Source organism: Drosophila serrata, unplaced genomic scaffold, assembly GCF_035046125.1.
Source record: "Drosophila serrata isolate PLE 108 unplaced genomic scaffold, ASM3504612v1 contig_272, whole genome shotgun sequence".
NCBI lineage: Eukaryota > Metazoa > Arthropoda > Insecta > Diptera > Drosophilidae > Drosophila > Drosophila serrata.
Genome location: NW_028257170.1, coordinates 2,802,696 through 2,830,333, shown reverse-complemented (window position 1 = coordinate 2,830,333; position 27,638 = coordinate 2,802,696). Strand labels below are relative to the sequence as shown.

Genomic DNA, 27,638 nt, shown 5'->3' with positions numbered 1-27,638 from the left:
TTTGATTTTTTTTAAATGGTCTGTTTTTATACCTTTTTGAGGAATATAATTAAAGTCAGAAGCTTGAAACGCAGTGAAGGAGTCATTTCCGACCCTATAAACCATATATATTCTTGATCAGCATCAACAGCCCAGTCGTTCTGGCTATGTCCGGTCAAAAAATAAATTTTTGGCATTTTTCCGAAAATTGAAAATTTCATAAGGGGTTACATCATTAAAATTGCCAAAATTTGACAAAAAATTGAATTTTTTAAATTTGAAAACTGAGTATGTAGCTCTGTTAATCTACTAAAAACTAGCATAGAACAGCTCTCCGAAATAAAATTAATGATTTTTTGGCTTAGTTATGGGTTTTTTTAAACTGTGATTTTTCGGAAAAATTGTCTGTTTTTATACCTTTTTGTCGGTTTTTATGATTTTAGAAAAAAACTGACAGCAGCATTAACAAACGCAGTATGCAGATTTGTTAGTGCAATAAAAACTAGCATAGAACTGCTTTCCGATTTAAAATTAATCCAATTTCGGCTTAATTATGATGTCCGAAAAACTTTGATTTTTTTAAAAAATGGTCTGTTTTTATACCTTTTTGAGGAATATAATTAAAGTCAGAAGCTTGAAACGCAGTGAAGGAGTCATTTCCGACCCTATAAACCATATATATTCTTGATCAGCATCAACAGCCCAGTCGTTCTGGCTATGTCCGGTCAAAAAATAAATTTTTGGCATTTTTCCGAAAATTGAAAATTTCATAAGGGGTTACATCATTAAAATTGCCAAAATTTGACAAAAAATTGAATTTTTTAAATTTGAAAACTGAGTATGTAGCTCTGTTAATCTACTAAAAACTAGCATAGAACAGCTCTCCGAAATAAAATTAATGATTTTTTGGCTTAGTTATGGGTTTTTTTAAACTGTGATTTTTCGGAAAAATTGTCTGTTTTTATACCTTTTTGTCGGTTTTTATGATTTTAGAAAAAAACTGACAGCAGCATTAACAAACGCAGTATGCAGATTTGTTAGTGCAATAAAAACTAGCATAGAACTGCTTTCCGATTTAAAATTAATCCAATTTCGGCTTAATTATGATGTCCGAAAAACTTTGATTTTTTTTAAAAATGGTCTGTTTTTATACCTTTTTGAGGAATATAATTAAAGTCAGAAGCTTGAAACGCAGTTAAGGAGTCATTTCCGACCCTATAAACCATATATATTCTTGATCAGCATCAACAGCCCAGTCGTTCTGGCTATGTCCGGTCAAAAAATAAATTTTTGGCATTTTCCCGAAAATTGAAAATTTCATAAGGGGTTACATCATTAAAATTGCCTAAATTTAGCATAGAACTGCTTTCCGAATTAAAATTAATGATTTGTTGGCTTAGTTATGAGTTTTTTAAACTATGATTTTTGGAAAAAATAGTTTGCTTAAGTAGTTAAATTTAAATGAAAAAATAACGCAATTGACAATTTAAATAGAAATTACCGTTCTTTAAACCGGACATAGCCCTCATGGTCCTGCTCTGTTCCAGTTTAAAAACACCGATTTCCGTTCAAGTTAATTTACATAGAAACGCAATTGCACAAGTTGGTCGATGGTGGTGAGTGGATAATTACCGCAGAACAGGCGCTATTGACTAGGAAAACCGCATCGTTCCCTGGCAATATTCCTCATAAGTGGGCCATAAAGTAAAGTTTTTTTTCCACACGCTGCTGGGAAAAAGTTTTCCTTTTGCGGAATTAATGTGCATATGGCACGCACAAATGTCACGGGAAGGGTGAGCAGATAAAAAATGATATATACTGTGTACGATACTAGGGGAAAGGGATATAAGATATACCGAATGAAATCTATTCAGAAAGGCAGTTAAAAAGGCGTTGCTGCACTGCGCCAAAGTTTAATGCTATTTTGATTAACTTGATTAATTGCCGGGGCTCATAAATCATCAAATTCCCTATGCCGTACATTATTGGTATATGTAGATATATATATAGGAATAGGGATATATGTGAGGGATATCCCCATGAGCCTGACCCGAAGAAATCTGCTCGGCGGGAAACCGGTTGACAAATGGCATTTTGTTGCCTTGGCATGCCGCTGAGCTTGGTCTAAATATTTTCGTAATTACATTTCCACGTCGAGTAATTAATTTTGTCTCGCCTTGGCGGGCTTCGCCTGCCTTTCCCCACATGCCATCCCATTTCCCAAGGATTTTCCCCAGCTCTCCCTCTCGCTGTTGACATTTGCCATGGCGCGCTGCATACTTTTGGGCGTTCTTGCTTTCCTCAAGTGTCACCAAGTGTTTCCTTTGGATTAGATGCAGCCCGCGCCTTAATATTATTATTATTATTATGTTTTATTATTTTATGTGGCATCTTGGCACACTTTTCATATAATTTTCCCGACTTAAATCTGTTTTATTGCCACCATCTGGTCGGGGTTGAGGTTGAGGTGAAGGTTGGAGTTGGAGTTGGAGTCCTTGGGGTCCTTGGGGACCGCACACGTAGTCCCGGTCGCATAAAAACTTTTCGGGCTACTTAAGCCGTTGGCAAAGCTGAAATTGTGGACTAAATTATGCAACAAGGTGACCATAAAAACGGACAACCGTTTGGGGCATGTCAAACGGGGCGTATGCGTAATTAAGCATGAAACAGTGGATCAGCATTAAGAGTTGAGCAGACGAAAGCATGAGAATTTAAGGAAAACGGGCTTCAATCTTTGAACAGGGAATTTAAAAGGGTTTTTGGTTTTTACGAAACGTTTTATGACCTATTTTTGGACTCAAAAGTTCTCAAAAACATCTAAAGCTCAGTGTTTAAACACAATGAATTTATTTAATAAGTCTATAAAATAAATAAAAAAATAAAGTAAATTATTGTAAAAGTTATCTTTTATGGAATCCAACTTTAAAGTAAATTTATGGAATATTCCAAGTCTACAAGTTGACGTAACAATAGGATCAGCTCTCTGAATTAATTTAGAATAATTGCCTTACCATTAAAGTACTAAAGGACATGTGAACATTTCTTCCATTTTACCTTGTGGCACACATCCTGTTACCGTGAATCTCTCGACATCTTTTGAATCCACTTTGTACCCTCCCAACCCTCCACCACACACATGTTGCGACGACATAATTTGCTCTTAATGTACTTGGAACCGGGCTCTTGTCCAGCTTTTGTCCAGGTGAAGCTGACAACTTACACACACACACAGACACACTGAATCCACCGACTGGATGACATTTTTAAGGTCCTGGCGACACATAATTAACCCAATTAGAATGTGTGTGTCAGCGCTAAGCTAAATTTATGTGAATTTTTAATTATGCTCGGACAGCAGCAACAGCAGCAACAACAATCACGTCCACTAGAGGTGTCGTTTGTTGTCCGCTGGCAACCGCAAACCAAACACCAAACAACCAGCAACGAACGGTTAGGAGGCAGGGGTCAGGAGTCGGGAGTCGAGAGCCAGGAGCCAGGAGGAGCAGCCAGGAAAAAGCAGGACAAACGACCTGAACCCAACGTTGGTTAAATGAAAAACGTAGTAAACTGTGCGCAAAACACCTGAGGATTCACCATGGCGACCGACAATGAGTGGCCAACTGGCGTCTGTTGTCCCAGCTCCTGTGACCGTTCCCGTTCCCGCTCCTGCTTCTGTTTCAGGTATAGCTCCTGCTCCTGCTCCTGCTCCTGCTTCTGCTCCAGCTCCTGGCTCCAGCTCCTGGCTCCGTTGCTGTTGTTTTTGTAGTCAAGCAGCTTTGCTATTTCCGGGCGTGCCTTTTGTTTGCCACGTTTACCTTTTGGCCATTGTTGGTAATACACTCAAAAGAAAAAGAGTACAACAAAGAATAAGTATACTTACTTTTAATATCATTTTTAAGGATTTTCTGCGTAATTTATTGCTTACTTTTTTGAGAAATATTGTTAGTAATATATTTTTCTGTCATTAAATTTGGGTTTTCTAATTCTAACCCTTATTTTTCTGTGCATTTCAACTACTGCTGCGGCTGCTGTTGTTGGTTTAACTGCATAGTGCCTTGTGACTTTTTGTGTGCAGCAACCGCAACTAGAAAGGACTCGACTCTTCTTCCTTTTCTGCCTGGAAAAAGGGGAAACCCCTTCCTGGAGTTGGAGAGACTGGCAAAAGTTTTAAGCAAATGTTGCCAAAGTGTTTAACATTTTGTACGGTGTCAGTCGCTTCCTGTTTGTGCAAGAGTAAGAGAGAGCGAGAGTGTATGCCTGCGTGCCAAGGCGCCACAGGGACTTGGACCCGGAGCAGGACGCAGGACCAAACAGGAGCGGGAACTGGCCCAGACACCGACTGGGCAAATGAACTCCACCTGGAGTCGGAACAGCCGACTGGTTAAACGTGTGGATAAATGTAAATTAAACTGAGCCCAGAGCGGGGCGGTAGGAGGAGATCCGACAGGACATGGAGTCGTTGGAGACTAGGACAGATTCCGGATTGACAGAATTTCCAAGAGAATGGGAACAGTTTAATTTGAACTCTGATTTTCTGCAAATTGGACATGCACTACGAATAATACAAACTGTTTTCCATTCTTAATATTAATAATTTTCATTGTGTTGGTTTTATAAATAACAAATATTTATCGTAAGAGGATCAAAAATATACAATTTATTTAATCAACAAATGTATCAATTTAAGTATATTATACAATTATTAAGTACATTTTAATATCATGATACATTTTATATTGTAGTTCAAGGCTTAAGAAATTGCAAAGTAATATTTTTATCAAAATCGTTGAGCTCTTTAAGTAGCACTTAATTTTTAATATTTACTATTTAAATAGTTTTAAAATGTATACTACCTCTTTAATCTCTACTTTACTTACTCAATCTAAACTTTGAAGTCAGCCCTCGGGGGGGTCAGTAAAGTAAAATATGTGTGAGGTGTGAGGAGCCTGCATAATTTACAACTTCCGGGCAATCTTGTCGCCGGCGACAAGTGTTGGGCATATTTCTGGTCATCCGGGTGCTGGATTTTGATTACCGGTTTATGGAATTTCATTAAAAAGTTGCAGGACTCCGAAAAAGGGGCGCCAAATCTCGCTTAAAGCTGGATTCCTTCAGCTCGCGTGTCCTGAGAAAATGAAAAGCAGAAAATTCCATATAACATTTTATGAGGACGAAAGCCAGAGCATTAATTTCTATCAGGAAAGTCAGAAAAGGTTGAGTGTGTCTGTGCTCGCCGGTAAAAAGGAGACAAAGGCCAAGCCAAAAGGCAGGGGAGTGGGTTGCCCAGCGTTCTCTTTTCTCTCTCTCTCTTATTATCATTTCCTTTTTTTTTGTGTTTTTTTTTTTTGGTTCAAGGATAATCATCCGGCATCGCGTGCTGTTGAAATTTAAGGAGTGTATGTGATTTTTATCATGCAAACAGCCGGAAAGTGACCCCTGCCCCCTGTCGCGACCCTCAATCAAAGGAACGTGCTAAATGAGTAAGGTAAATGAAATTACCTGACCGAACACACCTCAAAAGCAGCGATGGCTGTAGCGGGGGGTGGCGAGCAGTGTCCAGCTGTGTCCTTTATATCCTCGATGTCCTGCGATGTGCGTGTGCCCAGCAGCGGAAATTACAAATTTGTTCGCCGCTAATGGATTTCCATTCGGATTGCTTTTCCCTCTTCCTACTCACTATATTCCACTTTAAAGCTTAACGTTAAATTTTTCCTTTATTTTCTTCCTTGTGAATGCAGGATGCAAGTGCAACACCCGAAAATTAGCTAAAAAATTTATGCGAACATTTTTGGGAAAATTAAATTTTCGCCTGCTGTTGTCAACGCGGCGCGTCGTCATCGTCCTTGCCACAAAACGCTAACGACTACAAAATTGCAAGAAAATTACCCGTTAATGTCCAACATTTATGTCTGCCTCCCAAGACGCTCAACGAGCCAAAGGCGGCGGCAACGGCGGAGGCGTCTGTTCTGTTTTGGCCAGGTCTGGCCTGGTCCCCGGCCTGTTCGATGCGGTCTATACAGGGAAAACATTAGGTCCACTGAAATAAAAAATAAAAACATCGTTGAAAATGCAGTAAGGAATACATTTATCGAATGACTTTAAATTTAAAAGACTTCGTGCACTTCTTGGGCATTATTTAATGAAGTCCTTTCTATTTTAATTAAACAATTGTAATTTATCTAAGTTTTTTAGCAAATGGTTCTATCTATAATATTTTTATGGAATTTAATTGATTGTAAATATAAAACAATATTTGACATGTTCATTAGTTCCATTAAAATATATAGTTCTTAACTTCCAAACTCTATCAATTGCTCTTCGAAAATGATAAGAGAAGTTCCCCCAAAATGAATTTTTGGATCTTTTACTCATTTCAAACTGATTTAATTCTCCGTGCAGTCGTAGCACTTGGCTCTTGTCGACTCCCAAGTCAGGGCCAAGTAATCGTGGCGGAATTTCAGGCGAAGCAAATGCTTCTGGAGGAGTGGGAGTTAAAGCCTCCTCCTGCAGCCAGTTGGGAGAGAAAAAATAAAATAACTGGCAAAACTATTATGGCCCTTGTGCTTATTACTTGCTGACATGCAAACACTAGCGCTCTCTTTCACTCTTTATTTTTTTTCTAGTAGTTAGAGTGCTATCATGTCCTGTTGGGGTCGTCCTGTGGGCTGTCGTGGGCGGCAGGGCTTGCCAAGGACAAGGACAATGTAGGAAATGTAACAAACTTCAACGCCAAAACTTCACGTGGGCGGGAAACTTTAAGCGGACCGGCATTAAATATTCAACGTATTTTGGCATTTAATTTGCAGCACACAATAAATAATAACATGACACATAGCAGCCCCAATCGAAAAAGCCAAACAGTAGTAGTAGTAACAACAGTTGCTACTTGCAAGTCTTTGCTGGCCAGGAATAAAAGTAAATAAAATTGCTTTTCAACGAAACTTGGCGAACCTGACACACATGTCGAAGCGTCATTAATAATGGAGGTGGAAGACGTTTGCTGCTTTCGGGGGGTTGGCAATATTCACACACTCTATGGCTGAATCAAGTGGAAAGTAACACAATGGAGGGCGACGGACGGGTCCAGAAGTCAACCCCGGGATGTCAAACTAAATTTATGCACCCACACACGCCACCCGAGGAATGCGGACAGCCAGGAGGAGTGTTTTGTAGTTCGACTCTCGAATATAATTCACCAACCCCTGTGGAGAAACCGCCACCCCGAAGACTTGCGGTGCCTGCAACTAATTTCAATATCATCAAAAATTAATTCCACTAATTCGATTAGAGGCATTTCTCTCTCAAAGCCCTATATGTTCAATATGGGAATTCATTAATTCCTGAAGCATTTTTCCTTGGCCTCAGCCAGAAATTTAGTACGAAGTTTCTACGATGTGGCAATGGCGTGTATTAGCCCAGTGACTCTCTGAACCCACAAAATTGGGATAGTCCGGAATCGGGTAATGTATGAGGCTTGAAAAATTGTAATTGCCAAGCTCATTTCAGGCTGACTTAGTAATGATATAACTCAAGATTATATAGCATGAACGTGATAAAATACAGGTGAAAAGAAAATAAAGAAAATATTTGTTCACGATACTCAAGAAGTTTTATACTAGTTTAAATTATTATAGAAATTTCAAATATAAATATAGGAAAATTTATGATTGCATAAATTTCTTTAATTATTAAAATTTGATTGATTTACTTGGGTGCTGCAGAAATAGAAATAATTTTAGAAACCTTCAAAAAGTGTCTACAAGTATGGAATTTAATTTTTGCAATATCTTTTTAGCTTTATATTTATATTCTTATGATTGTTTTAAGGCCTTAGTGATTTAGGTGGCAGCCCAGATAAATGTCAACCATTTTTGGAAATTAATTAAAAGTTTAAACTTATTCGTATACACATTCAAGATACATTTATTAATATTATTAAAAAATATACAACATCCAGAAAACTATTCCTCTATATGTATATAAATATGCACAAATTCGGTAACAAAAATATCTGTAATATTCCTCCTTTTGTTACAAGTAATAAAATATCATTTACCATTCACACATCCCACAATTTTCGTTTGTGTCTGTCGGTCTTCTCAAGCCATTCCCTTTTATTTCGGATATGTAAACTGTTTAATTGAGTTTTCTATTTGAGTTAAATTCTCACTGTTTGTGCAATCTGCATATGTACACAGTCGTGTCGAGGAAAATCCAATTGTTCTGCATATTTGTAGCCAAAGCGAAGCCACAATCCCTTAATCGCATTTTTGAAGCTCCGCATTTAATTAGGTCTCAGAATAAACTCAATTCGAGAAATGGCAAATTACGCACCACATTTGGGAAACCTTTTTAATTTTTTTGTGCTTTGCTCTTCAACACACACATCAAGAAAATTAAATCTCAAGTCAAAGACTCGGTTATCCTTGGGGGTTTTCCCTCTGTCTCCTTGTGACTTTGAATTGTTCTTCCCGGGTTTTTATGTGGGCATGAGTGTTTTTTATTTAATTTGGCTTTATGGCCTCCGCCGCACCTTATTTCACTCGCTCAGCTCGCATTGTGCAAATAAAAAAATGCTCATGTGTCGAAAAGACAAGAAAATTCGAAACGAGAAGGTGGGATAATGTAAACTTCGAGTTAAGACGAAGTTTTAATATCCTTTAAGGACTTGTTTGGAATTATTTTTCTTATTTTTTTCTATCAAATTGAGGCTAAAGAACATCTATAAAAAGCTATAGTTTTCTATTGAAAATATTCAAATACATCTTAAAAGTTCGAACTACTTAATAATAATCCCAAATATGCATACAAAGTATTCTGCTAAAATATGTTATAGCTTATAAGATATATCTTTATATCTGCTCTACAAAAGTTTTTAAAAACCTAGAATATCCTTTGTATAGGGTGCTAGGACCTCGGTAAAGAAAGGTCTTTCACGGCGGAAGCCAAACATATCCAGAATGAAGCGCCAGAAGTCACGAAGTGGGCCAGAAGGGGGCGTGGTCTGTTGGCAAGGCAAAAGCGTGCGTTCGCCTTACACTAATTGTCTTTACTGTGCGTGCGTGCGTCTGCCGCGGGGGTGTGAGTTTTCTTTTTTTTTCCTCTTTTTCCTGAGGTGAGGAGGGGTTGTAGAGCGTTTAGGGGATGCATATATTTTACGGTTGTTTAGCTACACGTATCCGGCATGCGGCGGTGGCAGTTGCCTTTTATAGCCGTCATTTCCGCTGAACAATCCACAACAATCCCCTCTCAGCCACAGAATTTACTTTAAAAAAAAAAGTGTGTCGGCTAAATGAAATGCAAATTATTTTTTGTTTCCCCCTGCCCTGACATCTCTCCTCTCTCACATTGTTGGTGTCTAAGAGCACCTGACCAAATATTCAAGTTTATTTTCTGCATTATGCTATTTGCATTATTCACTTAATGATCAAAAATAAACTTTTAATAAGACTCGTGATTTGCACTTCCGTTTGCGTTGACTCAACAACAAAGTTTTCGCTAAAATATATGCGACAGACTCTGAGTAGATTGTCATGACAGAATTTATAGTAAGAAGTATTCATTCAGTTTTGTAAGGAGAATAAGAATGAAAGCTAACTTTGGGATATCAAAATTGCTGTACCCTTGATGAGAAAATCTATCATAACTCAGTAAAAAATGCATTAATTTTGTAAGATTATTAAATCTTCATACTATTAACATTGTACAACCTTCACTAAGTTTTATGCTTGAAATTATTACTATGATCAGTAAGCATTTATGGCCAGTAAGTAACTATGATCAGTAAGAACTATGAGCACTAAGTAACTATGATCAGTAATTAACTCCAAACGGTAAGTAACAATGATCAGGAAGTCTCTATAACCAGTAAGTATGAATGATCAGTTATTTACTTTACGCACTAATAAACAATGACTTGCACCTTTTGTAACACAACATATTTCTGAGACTTGGCTGGCAGCAGTCACTTCGTTCCGGGGATGTTAGAACCAGTTGGGAATCATATGCATGTGCAAAATTTGTTTTGGAACACATTTAAGAGCAACCTTTTTAAATTAAACTATGGAATTATTCTTCCATATAAATTTACTAGTATATAAATCAGAGAATGCCGAATCGGTGGACTTTATATATACATATAAATAGCTGATATAAGAACAATCTGACGATTTATAGAACTATGATCAGTAATTAACTATGATCAGTAAGTAACTTTGATCAGTAAGTAACTCTGAACCGTAACTATCTATAATCAGTAATTAACTTTGAGTACTAAGTAACTCTGAACAGGAAGTAACTATGACCGGTAAGTACTATGATTATAAAATATCTATGATCAGTAAGTATCAAGGAACATTAAGTAACTATGATCAGTAAGTAAATATGATCAGTAAGTATCTATGACTAATAAGCATGTATGATCAGTTACTAACTTCAAACACTAATAAACAATGACTTGCACCTTTTGTAACACAACACATTTCTGAGACTTGGCTGGCAGCAGTCACTTCGTTCCGGGGATGTTAGAACCAGTTGGGAATCATATGCATGTGTGAAATTTGTTTTGGTAAAAATTTAGGCGAAAACTATTTGAATGTAACTATGGAGTTATTCTTCTTTATAAAATTATACAAGTATATGAGTCGGAGCATGGCGAATCGGTGGACTTTATATATACATATATATATAGCTGATATAGGAACAATCGGACGATTTATAGAACTATGATTAGTAATTAACTAAGATCAGTAATTAACTATGATCAGTAAGTAACTCTGAACAGGAACTATCTATAATCAGTAATTAACAATGAGCACTAAGTAACTATGAGCACTAAGTAACTATGAGCAGTAAGTATCTATGACCAGTATGTATGGTCAGATAATAACTTTGAACACTAATAAACAATGACTTGCAACTTTTGTAACACAACACATCTCTGAGACTTGGCCGGCAGAAGTCACTTCGTTCCGGAGAGGTTAGAACCAGTTGGGAATCATATGCTACATGTGCGAGAAATGTCTTGGAACAAATTGAAGAGCAAGCAGCTACTTGAATGAAACTATGGAGTTATTCTTCAATATAATTCTACTAGTATATCAATCGGAGCATGGCGAATCGGTGGACTATATATATGTATACATATATGTTTATAGCTGCCATAGGAACGATCGGAAAATTTTAAGAAAAAAATACCTTACAACCTTATTGTTTTTAAACATAAATATATATAATTTATATTGTATTAATTCCTAGTTATCGAATTTTTATCTGCAGGGGTATACAAGTTCGGCGTGCCGAAGTTAGCTTCCTTCCTTGTATTTAAAAATCAAAAGGTTATTATAATAATAAAAACTTGTTAAAACGGAACATAATTGAAATGGTTTTCCTTATATTATTTTTATCTACGTACAGAGAACATTGATCAATAAATTGGCATATTGGCAATTGGCATAAGCTAAAAGTTTTGAAACATGTACAATTTTTCTTTTGCTTTTTTTATTCCCCATACACCTTTTTTAAAAGCTTTCTTCTCCGTGTACCCTATGACAATGATGACTATTTCCCGGTGCATTAAGGCTGTGACACGCACTGTACTGTATTTAGGACATGCCAATCAAAAGTCTCCAACTGTGACTGGCACTGCAGGAAGACCCGTATAAGTGCAGGAGTCGGAGTTGGAGTAAGAGTCGGAGACAGAGTCAAAACCGGAGTCATTGTCATTTCTCCGTTTTGTGGACTCGTCACTCTCTTTCCCATCCATGTCATTCTTTTGCCGACTCTCTGGACTCCGAATTCCCAATGCCAATTAAATGCGGCTTTCCCATTGTCATCCGGCCAAGACTTTTCGTATGACAATGCCCTGTAACCGTAATGAGCAGGAAGGCAGCAAGCGGCAAGGACACCCCCCGGAGCATTGCCCAGCGGGCGCTCGCATGTCCTGCCAAAGTAAATTAATTGCAGGACGAACGCAGACCCTTGATCCTTGCTCCCGTTTCGCTACACGTGTGCAAACTTGTGCGCAAATTAACATTATCATCGTCAGCGCCGCACAGGACTCCGCCCTTCGCAAAACACTTGCACTTGTCCTGCGTGTAGATTAATCGGACTGATTAACCACACGCAGGTCGGCAGGACCAAGGCGGATCTGGAGCAGGAATAGAACCCGCTGACCGGAACCCTCTGTGCTGTTGCTGTGCCCATTCATTATGCAATTATTCCGAATGACTTTCGTAAGTGATATTTCCTTGGCCTTCGTGCCTATGCCTTTAGTCAGGGAAATGCATTCATCAAGCCAAACGGGAATCCATTTAATACGAAATAAGGCTAAGGCTGGTAAAGGGGATTAATAAATTAGAAAAGGAGGATATTATTCTTATTCTGTTGGAAAAACTAAGGCAAAAGGAAATTAAGTTCTTAAGGCTTTAAATGTACTAAGACATCTTCCTGTATCCAAAAATATTCCTTCTTTCAACAAATTAGAAACCCATAAAAAACATGCAGATCTGAAACAGTGCCAACAAAGATCTCAAATGATTAAATCATTCGAAAAATACGATAATAGTGCCCACTACATTGCCCGTATATATCATCGCCAAGTATAATTTACAATCATAACAATTAAGTCTTAAAAATTGTTTCACATATTTCAGCGCATGACATGAATTACAGCTGAATTTTCGAGGCGCCGCCACGAAGCCACAAGGGGCAAGGAACGGCACAAAGCCAAACCACTCGGAAATCCCAGAGAGAGACACTGCTTGCCGCTGCCCCACCGATTCTGGCCAAGAAGTCACGGCCCACGAAATCCCTTTGGGCCACATAGCACGGCGAGTCGGCCGAGGCTTTTGTTTCGAACGCATTAATTGATGCAAATAAAAGACAGATTTATCGTACGTGCTCGAATGTATGGCATTGGGGAAGGCCCAGAAGGTTTTTCTGGGAAAGTCCATTACCCACTACAGTTTAATTGGTCTGATCTAAGAGCTGGTAAGTGGACTCAATTGGGGGGTGCTTCAATTCAAATTAGAATCATTATACATAAGAACCTTGTGTATATTGAAAATTGAATCAGTTTATGCTATTAATAAACAGGATTTATAATATTTACATAAATATCTATACAAGTTCATAACATAATTTAATAAAAACAAACTGCTTTCGTTTCATTTCTTATGATGCTTGGCATATGCTTTCATTGTTTCAGGAAGTTTAATGTAATTAACGCCTGCAGCCCAAAGCAACAATAAACAATAACAACTAGGCCAAACATAGAAAAAGCTACAAAAAAATACAAAAAATAAATAAAATCAAGACAACTAAATAAATTCTTGAGAATGTACATAAAAAATTATTGGTTCGCACGCATCGACGCAATAAAGACTGCCATAAGCACACATATACCGTGCTTTGCCAAATCCAAAATACTAAAAATTAAACAATATCAGAACCGTATTTAATATTTTAGAAAAAGAAATAAACTAATAATGAACTAATTAAAATTATTTTAAGGGTATAAGAAAGGTATAAGAAAGTTGCAATAAATATTTAATTTAATATAAATTAATCTAACTTCGGGAATTTTTTATATACCATAAATAAAAAACTGCAAATGGAAGGGGCATGTGGAATCAATGTGAAATTTTCTTTAATCAAATTTTATTTATTTTGTGGCTATATTACATCTGATTACTTTTACCCAATTTAATAACGGAAATCTCTGTATTAACCCATCGCGTATACGCACTGTTTGCATCTATTTTTGCGTGGCCAGACGCTCTTGCTGCTGTTCGCCTGTTTGGCAATGAACCAAAAATACGTTTTTGGCCAGAAGCAACAACAACTGATTTTGTACAGGTGCGAAAAGCCTGTGATCACCGGTCAGTTGGAGGTGAGGCGAACTCTGCCCGGAGATCGCGTCATCGTCATTTCGTCGATGGCCCTTTTGGTGGCGCCTGCTGGCGACTCTCAAGAAGATTCCCCCCAGAAAATGTATAAGGAACCTGTTCTTATTTACGCCTTGGCCCATGTTCTACGAAATGAGTATAATTGGAAGATGGGGGGCAGCAGTCGAAACTGTGTTTTCTATGTCCCATCCCCTGATGCTTCAGTTCCTCCTCGACTTCCTATTATTGTTATAGTGCAAACCATTCGCTTTGTCCGCTTGTTTATTTTCTTGGTGTGTTATTTTTTCTTGATTTTTAACTATGGGATTTTATTTATGTCTACAATAGTTTTGGGCATACTCAGAAATCTTATATTAAAAATTTTATTAATCCAAGAAAAGAGAATTAATGGGAGCATACGCATATATTTCTATGAATACTATTAATTATACAACTTTAATTTTGCCAAAAATAATAAAGATAAGGCAAGAATTCAAAGCAATAATTAATGAATATACTTCTAAGAAATATAAATAACTAATGTAGTTATTTAACTGTTATAAAACTAACTCACAAAGTTATAAATCCCAAAAGAATAAGTACATTTTCGTCGAATCGATTTTAATATTCATTTTAACTCGGTTATTTTCTGTCTTATTTTTTTCGTGTTTTTATTTTTCTGTGCAATTCTCAATTCTTTTTGTTTTTGGTTGAGTATATTTTTAGTAAAAAACATCGGCGGATGCTCATTGTTGTTGTAACTTGTAATTGGCCAGGGACGTTAATATAAAAATAATTTCGTCTCGATTTGATGAGCAAAAGAAAAATGTATAAATAATTTGATTCAATCAAATGAATGAGTATATAATCACTCTTAATTGAGTCACATTATTTGGTTTGCGACTTAATGAGCCGAATAATTTTTTATTCTATTTATTTATGCCGTTGAGGTAGGCAAAAATATATATATACATATATAATAAGCATAATTCAATATTGCAGGTGATGTGCATATAAAAAGATTTCTATTTTATTTAATTGGTTAATATCTGGGTTAAAAAAATTTTTTATATTAAAACAAAAGGGAAACTAACTTTGTAAAGCCAAAATTTAAATATCATTTGCAATTGCTTGCAATTGAATTAAAGGATTGAATCGGTAATCGTTTATAATTAAGCTTGAAATATTTGCATTTTTTAATATATATAAATATAATATTAATCTTATATAAAAATGTATTTTTCTACTTTATTTATAACAAAATATGTATATATTTTAAATATATTTAATGATAAATTTCTGAATGGGACTAAGAAAACACGTGATACATTTCCCAGTGAAACCAATTTCTTCTGATTTAATAAAACGGAAAGATGCTTTAGGAATTTATTATGGCATTTAAGAATTAGCTATACAGGATCAGTTTAATTTTTCCATCTTTCCTAATTACATTTCCATTAAATATTTCTTTTGAACCTTGAAGTTACTAGAGTCTTCTTTTATCTTCCACTTATCTGCAAATTACAAATATTAACTTGATTGAGATTGTTCAACGCACGCACCGTTGGCCACGCCCACATTGTGTCAAACACGCTAATTTACTGTTACATTATTTAAACACATACAAATATACACACACACCCACACAGACAGCCATCGCATCGCTGTGTAGAAGCGATAAAACTGAAAGGTTGTCACTTTGGCAGCGTTTTTCGGTCGCTCGTGCTGGTTGGGATATTGGGATAGGCAATGGTGTTTGTCATGGTTAAAAAGGGGGGTACGGGTGCTGCAGGGGGGACTCGATAGAGGGGGAGAGGCCAAAGAAAAACAACAAAGAACTCGGCGAATGGGACAACAGGGCGCATGAGCGATATGTGCTGGCAACATTGGTTGCGCCTGCAACATGTTGCCATAGTGGATGGTAAGCCAAGTGTGAAGAGATTTTTATGTTCATTTATTTCAATAATTTGTATACTATAGAATAATAAAATAACAAAAAAATATAAATAATATAAAATTAAAAATTATGAAATCAAAAAGTTTATGAAAGGATTTCAGTTTAATGCATTATTTTGTAAATTTAAGAATAAATATTTCGGGAATGCTATTTATCTGTGTGTTTATTTAATTAATTTGTTTTTATTTTAGCATTCGAAAATGTTGTGTTTAGTCTGAATTAAGTTCTTAACATATTGTTATCTTATTTGACTCAAAGCTATCTTTTATTATTATCAGTAAGTATCTAGGACCAGTAAGTAACTATGATCAGTAAGTATCAATAAACATTAAATAACTATGATTAGTAAGTAATTATGATCAGTAAATATCAAGGAACATTAAGTAACTATGATCAGAAATTAACTATGATCAGTAAGGATCAATAACCAAAAAATATGAATGATCAGTTACTAACTTTGAATACTAATAAACAATGACTTGCAACTTTTGTAACACAACACATTTCTGAAACTTGGCTGGCAGCAGTCACTTCGTTCCGGGGATGTTAGAACCAGATGGGAATTATAAGCATGTGCGAAATTTGATTTGGAACAAATTTAAGAGCAAGCTATTTGAATGAAACTATGGAGTTATTCTTCTTTATAATTTTGCAAGTATATAAGTCGGAGCATTGCGAATCGGTGGACTATATATATACGCTTATATATAGCTGACATAGGAACAATCGGACGATTTATAGAACTATGGTCAGTAATTAACTAAGGTCAGTAATTAACTATGATCAGTAAGTAACTCTGAACAATAACTATCTATAATCAGAAATTAACTATGAGCACTAAGTAACTATGAGTACTAAGTAATTATGAGCACTAAGTAACTATGAGCACTAAGTAACTATGAGCAGTAAGTATCTATGACCAGTAAGTATGTATGGTCTGTTACTAACTTTGAACACTAATAAACAATGACTTGCAACTTTTGTAACACAACACATTTCTGAAACTTGGCTGGCAGCAGTCACTTCGTTCCGGGGATGTTAGAACCAGTTGGGAATTATATGCATGTGCGAAAATTGATTTGGTACAAATTCAAGAGCAAGCTATTTGAATGAAACTATAGAGTTAATCTTCTTTATAATTATATAAGTATATAAGTCGGAGCATGGCGAATCGATGGACTATATATATACTTATATATATAGCTGACATAGGAACAGTCGGACGATTTATAGAACTATGATTAGTTATTAACTAAGATCAGTAATTAACTATGATCAGTAAGTAACTCTGAAAAGTAAGTATCTATAATCAGTAATTAACAATGAGCACTAAGTAACTATGAGCAGTAAGTATCTATGACCAGTAAGTATGGTCAGATAATAACTTTGAACACTAATAAACAATGACTTGCAACTTTTGTAACACAACACATTTCTGAGACTTGGCTGGCAGCAGTCACTTCGTTCAGGGGATGTTAGAACCAGTTGAGAATCATATGTACAGATGTGCGAGAGTTGTTTTGGAACAAATTTAAGATATTGGAATAAAACTATGAAGTTATTCTTCTATATAATTTTACTAGTATATAAATCGAACCATTGCGAATCGGTGGTCTATATATATATACTTATATATAGCTGCCATAGGAACGATTGGTAAATTTTAAGATAAAATATTTGCCTTACTACCTCATTGTTTTTTAACATAAATATATATTTTCATAACTAATACTTTTATTTTTAAACTTTTTGAATTCTAGTGTTCCTAAAGTATATCCAAAATATATATAGAATATATATATATATATATATTCTAAAATAGGAACACTAGAATTCAAAAAGTTTATGAATAAAAGTATTAGTTATGAAAACTTTTGCTGTAAATATTTACTACGTTACATCTATAGAAACAATTGCAAGACTTTTAATATTTTGTTAATATGTTCATTAAATTTGGCTTAAATGATGCCTGACATTTTAATTATAATCGCTTAATTTGTACTATGGGCAATTAATCCTATTAGAAGGTTCTATTGTAATAGCATTTCCATTCCCTACCTATTATTGAATAAGCATTCATTACGAATAAATTAATTATCAATAACAATAATTATTGAACTTCTTGTAATAATTCGCAAAATGTTGCTAGCTTCTAAGGCTCAATCGGGAATAGGATCCACAAGGTTTCCCGCCAATTGCAGGCCAAGCCGAAGTGTCTACAAACAAACGCTCACACACACATTTACGCGCTCTAACAACCCCGAAAAGCCGCAGAGCAAACAACAGCGATGGGGATGGGGGTTGGAATTTTTGTGGCAGGAGGGAAAACGAAGCCCCCCTCCCTCTCGTTCGCAAAGGCGTAAAATCTGCAAAGCTCGACACTGAGACCAAAAGCCGGTTCCCTTCCGTTGACTCCCGGGAAATTCCCCCCCAGTCAGCCCCCCATCTACTATTTACATTTTGTTTTGCCGGCTTTTCCGCACGAACCCAGCCGAAGGCGACACGAACGGAAACGAGCGGAAACACCCGAGCAACACACGAGCCTTCGAATGGCATTCGGGACTGGCTTTATATGTCCGATTCACATCCAACGAGTCAGTTGGCAACGCGCAGCACGCTGACACGGTCACATGGTCGGTCTCCTTAGAACGTCTGGGAAATAATATAATTCTAGAATTCTGAAAAATACTTTGTGGTGATATATTGTAGCGGGGACTTTCAGAATCTCGAGTGCCGCGCGTGTGTTATTTTGAGTTATCGCGATCGCGGCTAAGTGCAATTAGTGCCACACAAATTTAGTGCTATGAATTGGGCAATTTCGTAAATAAATATATATACAAAACTAGCAGCAGTGCTTTTTGTGAGTGAGAGAGTTCCATCAGTGCTTCACTTCCAGTCGTTGTCGTCATTGCTCCAAGGTAATTTCCTTCACTATATAGTACTCTAACGTCAGACCCTAAAAATATGTCACAAAAAAAAAAGAGGGAAACAAGCAAAATATAAAGCTGAAAATGTCGCGCATGTTAATTAAGATGGTTCATAAAAAAGCAGAAGAACTACCGAATGGGGCGAGGGGCCAATGCCAATCCATCCATCACTCAATTGCCAGTTCGACTACAGATTTCTGGTGCTCCCAACTGTGGTTTTCTATTATGTTAGGTTTTTTTCTTTTTTGGTGGAGCACGAACACAAATGTGTGCATTAATTTCAAATTTGAAAAAAAAACGCAGAATACAAGTGCACATGTGTTTCATTATTTTTTAATTCCTCTCTCACTTTGCCGGGAGGCAATTGCGTCAGGCGATAAATAATCAGCTGGCCGCGATTGCCATAAATATTTATGCAAGTGGACTCGCTTGTCTAAACAGATGCCCAGTTGGAGTGAGTGATCCAGCCAGCAGCACTCCATAAAACTGGATGACTTCCTTCGGTCTTGGTTTCTGCTGCCAACTGCCGTGTCTACCAATTTCCGGATCTGTTTGTTTATCCATATCTTGATGCAATTTGCACGGCCACGCCTCTCAATTAATTCCGTCGAAAGTTATTCCTTGGGCGGCGGGCCCTCCTTTGTTTTGATGTTATCTATCAGCTGGGAGACTCCACCGTTGTTGCATGTTGGCTAACAAAATAATTGACAAAACAAATCATTTACGTGGCAAAAAAGTTTCACAGCAACCCCTTGCACCCCGTCATCGGTTAAATTGCACACGGCGGCCAGACACGCAACATGTTTGATGACACAAAAGCAAACAAAAAAGCCCACGAATTGTGCAACATTCGGAGGCAAAGGCGAATGTTTCGCGCTGAAATATAAATAACAGCATAATAACCAGGCAGGCTAAGAGAGATAAATGTGTGGAAGTGTGGCAAATAAACCAGAGGATGGAGAATTTTCAGTGAGAACAATGCATACATATTTCAAGAGATTTTGCCGGTACTATATTATTGGATTTCCTTTCGGGAACGCATGATTTTGAAAGTATTTCTGATTGTATAGTGCAAATAGCAACAAGAACTTGTTAAATAAATTATGAATATTAATTCTGAGATAATAGAAAGATAAATGCAAAAGTTTAGAGTGAAACCTAGATACCTTAAACATTTATTACTTTGTCCTTGTATCAAAATTGTTCCTAAAAATTATGCTCAAAATTTGTTAGTTAATAAAACCTATCGGTCATAAAGATAAAAAACAAATCCTCTCCTTTCACTAAAGTGAATTTATACAGGACACACTAAACATACCCACAAGTAACAAAATGTATTCAATTTGGGTAAACCAAACGTTTTAATGACCCCCAAAAAAACCAAAAAGGGTAAACTAAACCGAATCGAAAATCGGATTCGGTAATCAAAACAAATGCAAAATGCGCGTTTAACCGCAAGTTAAATCACATTATGGGTCCGACAAACCGCAAAAGGCAAACATATCCTGCGGGATGTGGGAGGTATCCTGGGGGTTAATGTAATGTTTGGCCTGCGGCTCACAGTCGATTGTCTGATTTACGACTGGGCCCGCGTACAAAAGGCTCATTGCAGGCAGTCGTCGACATGTTAACATGTTGTTAAACACACGGCGATAAAGGGGCAATTTTTACGGCTTTCGAAATCCCCAACATTTATGGCTATTAGATTTTCGGTTATTGCGGCGTCGCGTTGTTAGTTGCGATAATATGGTGAGAATAGGGGGTTCCCCTATTTACCATCCTGCTGCTGACTACCAAAATGGCCACAAAATTTGTAAGTGGCGCCCGCTGTGGTTCGGTTTATTAAAAACGTATTACTTCCCCCCACTGAACGCCTAGCAGTAGGCAATGGTTTTATGGCAGCACTACGCACCCGGAATGATAAATACCTGCTGGAAATATATATACAATTTCTATCTGTATCTGTATCCTTGGCAGGTGACGATTGCTTAAGCAAATAGTCGAGCATATAGTTTATAGCTGAGATGAATTTCTATTTAACAGATTACTCTCAGTTTATGTTCCGGCGATTGGCGTGTGAAAAACTTTATAGCATTTTAATTGCTTCAACTTTCGATTGCCTCACAAGTCACATGGTTCCAGAAACTGATGCATCTGGATTGTGTTTATTTATGTGCGTCTAATTTATGCGAGTAGTTCTACTTGGATTCCATTTCATCGACCTTGTTCCCGTCCTGGCCGTCCGTCGGCTTTGTAAAAATATTATAAACATTTCAACAACGTTGTCCTAGTCACCTTTTACGGCGTATAAGTTCAAGTATTCACGTATATATAATTAAATGATAGGGATTTTTTAACGCCTAAGAAAAACCATAAGATAAAAATAAATTAAAATAAATATAAATTCTTTTTCAATACATTTTTCCACCACACAGCATTCGCAATGCCTAAGCTTTCCAGTCTCCCAAGTTTATCCCCCAATTTTTGGCAGATGACGCATCAAAGGCCGCAGCTGTCGCGTATTAACTTTTCAGTTAAATAGCCAAAAACCACGAAACTATTTAAACGCCATCTGATTTTTGACTGCAAAAATCAAATTCAGTGATTACTGGGGGCCGAAATTCCGGGCATTTTGAAACCAAACTGCCAGGGGAGCTGGTGCATCTGCATTTGCATCTTAAATTCCCAGGTGCTGAGATGCCTTTTAATTTATGAGCTGTGTATTGTGGGTTAATGTAACAGCAAATTGCCAATTGCGGTTTGAGTTAAACAAGATGGCCCCACCCACAGTCAGTACACTCATCCACACCCACCCCCACACCCGCAGCAAGGTCGCAATGTAATCGCTGGGATCCAGAGTGGGTGACATCCAGGTGCATTTGCATGCTCCATTTGTTCGCAACGAGGAAATGCGGAAAGTAAAAAGAGTTCAATTAGAGCTTAGGGAGCACGAACACGAAAAAAATCGAGAAACCCAAACCGAAATCGGTCGATAATTTCATTGCTCCGGCTTCTCACTTGATTAGCATTCCTTTGTGGGACAACGACAGCTGCCTGAGGTTATTTATCTTAAATTGTCGATGAAATGTAAATTTAAAGTATATAGAGTTTTAAATTTATTTAAAACAATTTGAGCGTAGAAAGAAGTTTCCCTACAAAATATGGAAAATATATTTAGGAATAGATTGAGAATTTAATTTTAACATCAAATAAATACATACTCGTGGAACTCTCATAAATAAAGCTCTTTATGGTTTGACTATTTCCATTTCTATATATAAAATGAATATTACAAAAACTCATTTTGCTTAAATTTTAAAAAAGTGCTATATATTTAATTATTTATGGTTTATGCCTTTACGAGAGCAAATCAAAGGTAATTTGTCACTTACATATATTGTCACCTTGAAAAGGTATTCTTCTGATTTATCGGTCATTAAGTTGTAGTCAGTAAAAATTGTAGTCTGACTAGACATATATTATTTCCAGAGAATACCTTTAGTTACTACATTTATTTTAAGTTTTCCATATACCCTACAAAACAGACAAAATAAATATTCATAGAAAGAACACCAAACCACATTAAGCTCAGCGAGTTCACTGCGCTTGTAATAAAACGCTGAAATATTACGCATACGCCAGGGACGCATAAATAAGTGAGCAGAACGAAGTATTTTCCGATCTGATTGATGCCTTCCTGCCGGAAAATCGTTTTAGCCAATGGCGTGAAATTCACTTTCATTCGCTATTTGGCCTTTGCTTATTCATTCAGCCGCGTTTTTGGATGCCATGCACATTTGCAGGGCTTTTGTTTTCGGGTTTACGTGTTTGGATTCATGTGCCACGGGATTTTTATTGATTCCCCGCTTGAGTCACTGCCAAGACAAAAAAGGGAAAATAAAATTAAAGGAGAATGGTGCTTGTCGAGTGGATGAAAGCCAAGGCGAAACACAGCAAAATAATTAGCAAGGCAGCTCGTAATGTTGGGCCATAAATCCAGAGTCTGACATTTCGTGTCAAGGCTCGTCGGCGAATCGATTGATAAATTAATCAGAATTAGGCCTTGAAAAGGCATAATAAATATTTATAGGATCCCGGATTGGCGTGCACCGTTTGCCGGCTTTTCAATTTCAATTGTAATTTCAAATGTCCATCAAAGCTGGCAATTTGTACTTATCCGGAAAGATTTGTCCGGAAATAAAATCATTGTTTTATATACGGTTTAATCTAGTGTCTTAATATATTGGGCATAGAAGTGTGGTGTGTTTGATCCTTTTTTGTTGTTTCTTATATCTCGAGTTTAAATTCCCCAGTATTGTTCAGATTTGCCTAGATAACTTAGCTATATCTGTAGCTGAAGCAATGAACTCCTCTGGCTGACAACGAAGCCACTTAAGCCAACTTGGAATGTAACTGACAAATGAAGACTGACATTTACCAAACAATTGAGTTCCACGGAAAGAATAAAAAAGCGAAATGAAGAGCAGTGAAAAACAGAAAAACCAAATTATTCCGCTTACAACTTGTCGCGACTGCTGAGTTTTTGAAAGCAACTTGTTGTCATAAGGCTGCATATTCCCTGTTCTGAACGTGAAAGATTTAAAATAAAACCACTTAGCCGCTGAGCTCCATTTGCAACAATTGTTTGAGCCTCGCGAGCCATGATAAAGTGTCCTTAGAGACACATCCGTGACGGGAGTGGGCGCGGGGAATCCCCGAAAATTACGTCAAAACCATGAGCTTAAGCGGCGAGAACATTTTTGAATAATTTAAACACTTGGCGGTTGCAGGGTGACAAATATATGAGTAGGATATGGAAAAGTTGTATTTTTAAAGAGTCTGGAAATTAATTTAATGATAAAATTGGTAGTATTACTTATAAATTTATTTTGTTCCATATTCCATAGTTCCAAACTCTATATTTTGAATTCTTGATAAATATACAACTAAGACTGAGACTTTCCCCACCTTCTCCATTTCCCCTTCAACGATTTCCCTTATTATTTCAACTCTTCAAGTAAATTTCCGTACCCACAACTTAGCAATCTCAACGATTGGAAGCGTAAATCCTTCGATGGAATTTGCCCGTGTCGGAATAAAATTTATAAGAATTCCGCTGGCTAGTCGGAGCGCATCCGCTTCAATTTAAACAATTAATGTCAATCTACGCCGAGGGTGAATAAGTTTTGTCTGCTCCGGATATATTTATAGTGAGGAAATTATATTAAAAAGTAAATTCATTAGATTTCATTTGATTGGATTTCGTGGCAGCCCCAAGCAGAGTTCCCTGAGAATTATATCTTTGAGTATATATTTACCCAACATTTATTTTATGCAAATGTAAATACGACGCGGTGAGTTTTGTTTATATATTTTTAAATAGTCTTTCGAATGGGTAAAAATCTTTGAACTGTGTTACAGGCCAAACATTGAGGGTGGTGATCAAAAATAGAGCAAAAGCCGCCGCAGGGAAAAACTGTGAAAAGCGCCTGGGGTTTTTCTTCGTTCGTTTTAGATTTCTACCTAGGGCGTTTCTAAGTGGCAACGTATTTTTGGCCCAAACACTTTTCATTATTAACTGAAAGCTGACAGTTGGACGTGTAATTGTATTTAATTGAATATGAAAAGCCTCACACACAATCACACTCGAATGCTGAATGCTGAATGCTGAATGCACACCTGCAGAAAGCCGATTTGAATGTCAGACTGGCGAGTTTTGCAGCATCTCGTTGTCGTCTGGCGGAAATTTCAGCATGTTCGGGATGTCAACATTTCCCCGCCCACCTCCCAGCATTCAAATGCGGAAAATGCAACAAGTTGCCAGCCAGCCAGCCAGGCAGCCAACAAAATGGCGGAAACGTGTTGCTGTCGGCGTTGACTGGAAAATCAAAGCAGCTCTCGTTGGCTTCCTCCAGGACTCCTCTGGGCCCATGAATTATGAAATGCATATTTAAACGCAACTTTAAACTTTTTTATTGCCATCGGGGGGAGGTGGGGCGGAGGGGTTGGGCCTGGTGCTGCATCCTAATTGTGGAAAACTTTCGCACACGCTTCATATCCTGGCAGCCGGTACACGTCCCTGTTCATTGACTTTGGCAGCTCACAAGGATGCAGGACACACACAGTGTGACTTTGTTTTTAATACACTCGACTCGCCTGGCCACGACTCCAGCTGCATCGATCGGCGGGACAAACAAGGCTCGTGTCCTGTCTGGTCCTGCCGCAGTTCATTACTCTGCCGGCTGGGTCCTGTGGCCAGCAATTGAGGATTGTGAGGTACACAGGGAAAATATCGTCGGGAAATTAACACATTTTTATAGTAATTTGATATAATATGTGATCAGAAGAAAGCTATGCTATGAAGGAGTCATTTCCGACCACATAAATCATGAATATTATTGATCAGCTGCAAAAGCTGAATCGATATAGCCATGTCCGACCAAATTCTAATACTTCAACTTTAGTATCTCAAAGTTAATTTCCATTTTTGTTTAAATTTAAAACAATTTCTTCCAGTGCATCCTGCTCTGTCGTAGCAGTGACTCTTCCTGCCACGCCGTTATCCCGTTGACTCCTTTTTGCTTTTTTTTTAGCCGCTGTCGATGCTCACGTCGAGCCATGACAAAGATTATCAATAACAAGGACCAAGGAAGATACACACATCAGAGCGTGTATATGTGCGTTATCCTTGCAACGGATATTGGCTATGCCACAAGCCGGCCAAGCTCCTTCTTACGCTGTCCATCGGCAAGTCCTGGTTTGCCTGTTGGCCATCCGTACCAATTGTGTCCATTGTTTGTTTTGTTGCAAGTGCGTTGCCATCTGTTTTGTTTAAATATTCCAGCGGCTTAATGCAAAATGATCATTATCAGGATAAATAGGAGTTTATTCTCATTATAAAAGCATATTTAGGGTGTTTAAAAATTCCACATATAATATTGAAGGAGCTTAAATAATGTTTATATTTGCTATCGAGCTGGTTTCTAATATCAGAAAGAATAGAGTTCTATTTCGTGTTCAGTCACTTAGATTATATCATAAAGTTTCTTCTACTTTTCTTTGATTATTCCAGAAGTATCTCTTTTACTTCTCCAAAAATGTGAGCTTTTCCTTCATTATCCCAATTGAGTGACAGCAGTTTCGCCTCATTTATTTTTACCCCGCGACCTGTTCTCTGTTTTTTCAAGCGAAAGCCAAAACCAATATAAACATCAGCGCACACATGAAATTTTCTCGAGTTGGCAGTTTTGGGGAAAACTCAACAATTCGCGTCACTCGCACTCGCATCATAATTTGCAATGTGTTTTCGGGCAGGAAGCGGGTCCGCTGAAAACATTCGAGGGGTCTAAGAAGGTGTGTCTGAAAGGTGGCCAAGCTTGTCATATCCTGTTGGCATCACTGCAAAAGGTTTTCGGGGAGGGAGCATCCTCCTGCCGCTGCCTGGCGGAAGTGTGAAATATTTTTAAACAGCAACAACCCCAGCTGCGAGCTCCCCTGAATTTACCTTCACCTTATGCGGCATGGAATTTTTGCGCCGGAGCGTATTTTATTGGCATTTTCTATGAAATTTGTGGCCATCTAGGAATTCCTTTGGTTGCTCCGCTCCAGCAATTTTCATATTAAATTTTTTGGCTTTCCCCAACCGACCACGTTGGCCACGATTTCCCTGGAAATCTCTCAATTAAGCTGAAAATCCGAGAGAGAGAAAGAAAAATAATACTCGAATACGAGCGGTGGGCGCACAGTGCGTATAATTGATTTAGCCAAATTGTTAACCGCATGAAAGTTGGCAAATTGCGTGTACCTCTAAATTTTTGGCCAAAAACCAATCGGACCTGGTCCCAAAATCCGCACCAAAGAGAGGTCCAAGTCCGCCGGGGAACCTTTTAATTTCACGCACGCAGTGCATAAATTTAGCATTTTAGCCATTTGCATTTACATTTGACATGGGGCATGATTATGCGACACTTGTCAATGGATTTGCAACGCACAGCAATCGTCCCTTTTTCGGTATTTTGGTGTTTTGGCCATTCTGCAGTTTTCCACTTGGATTCGATGGTGGGATAATCAGGTATTATCTCCTCCCCAGCTTTATATTTTCACATACGACGGGGGAGTTGAAATTAAAGGCAATTCAAGTGATTTTTGAGGCTGGCTGTATAAAATCACAATGAACTGCATACAAATTTGCCTTTAGATCTTGACCAGCTCTTGTTTATTGATGAATATATGTTCAACGTTTATCAAAAATTCCGAAATATTCTGAAATATTCCTTTAAAGTTTAGTTATTCCATGGAAAATTAATTCAACCTATTTGATCAACAAAATATTTCTGAGGTTGCTCAATAGAAACATTTTTACAGACGCAATTCAAAGAGAATTGCGTGAAGAATGTGTTTTTAAATTATACAGTAAGGAAAATCGTGTTTTTATGAATCATAAAGAAGAAAATTAAGATTTAATTGATTTTATTATATACAATTTTGTAGTATGTAATTGAAAATTAATCATAAAACAAACTAGATTCGGATTTGAATTTTAGTAACACAAATTAAAGTAACTTTTAAAGTAACTTTATATAAACTCTAACTTTAAATAAATATTTCGAAATAGAATTACACTTCACATAAAGAATACATACAACTTTTCTTATGGAGGGGTTTTAAGTAAAATAAACCACATTTAAATTCCTTAAACTAACAATTGAATTATACTCCCCAAGAAAGTGCTGCATAATTTACTTTGAATAATTTTAAAAATTTAAATAAATTTTCTACCCCTTCGTGATCTACTCAACGGATTTTCCTGCTAGCATTATATCTCAATTATATTATTATTTCGAATCAAAGCTCTTCCCTGCCTCCCCGTAACAATGTTTTGCTGGGCAA

General features: G+C 37.1%; 1 protein-coding gene and 1 long non-coding RNA gene across 4 annotated transcripts in view; one reads left to right on the top strand and one right to left on the bottom strand.

Annotated features, from left to right (window-relative positions):
- Positions 1-4,660: 4,660 nt before the first annotated feature.
- LOC110176732 (uncharacterized) overlaps positions 4,661-27,638 on the bottom strand; it is a 78,951-nt gene continuing 55,973 nt past the window's right edge. Inside the window, exons 1-3 of one of the 3 annotated variants that reach the window (XR_015271985.1) lie at positions 15,428-15,550; positions 5,479-6,016; positions 4,661-5,104 (exon numbers count right to left, since the gene is read on the bottom strand). This is a non-coding gene — a long non-coding RNA (uncharacterized LOC110176732). Of the gene's footprint in view, positions 5,105-5,478; positions 6,017-15,427; positions 15,551-27,638 lie in introns of those variants that run through there. The other 2 variants (XR_015271983.1, XR_015271984.1) reach the window with 2 other exon arrangements.
- The window catches only part of LOC110176699 (uncharacterized), a 33,506-nt gene continuing 24,260 nt past the window's right edge, over positions 18,393-27,638 (top strand). The window contains exon 1 of the mRNA XM_086834191.1: positions 18,393-18,740. The gene's annotated coding sequence lies outside the window, so the exon portion shown is untranslated. The remainder of the gene's footprint in view (positions 18,741-27,638) is intronic.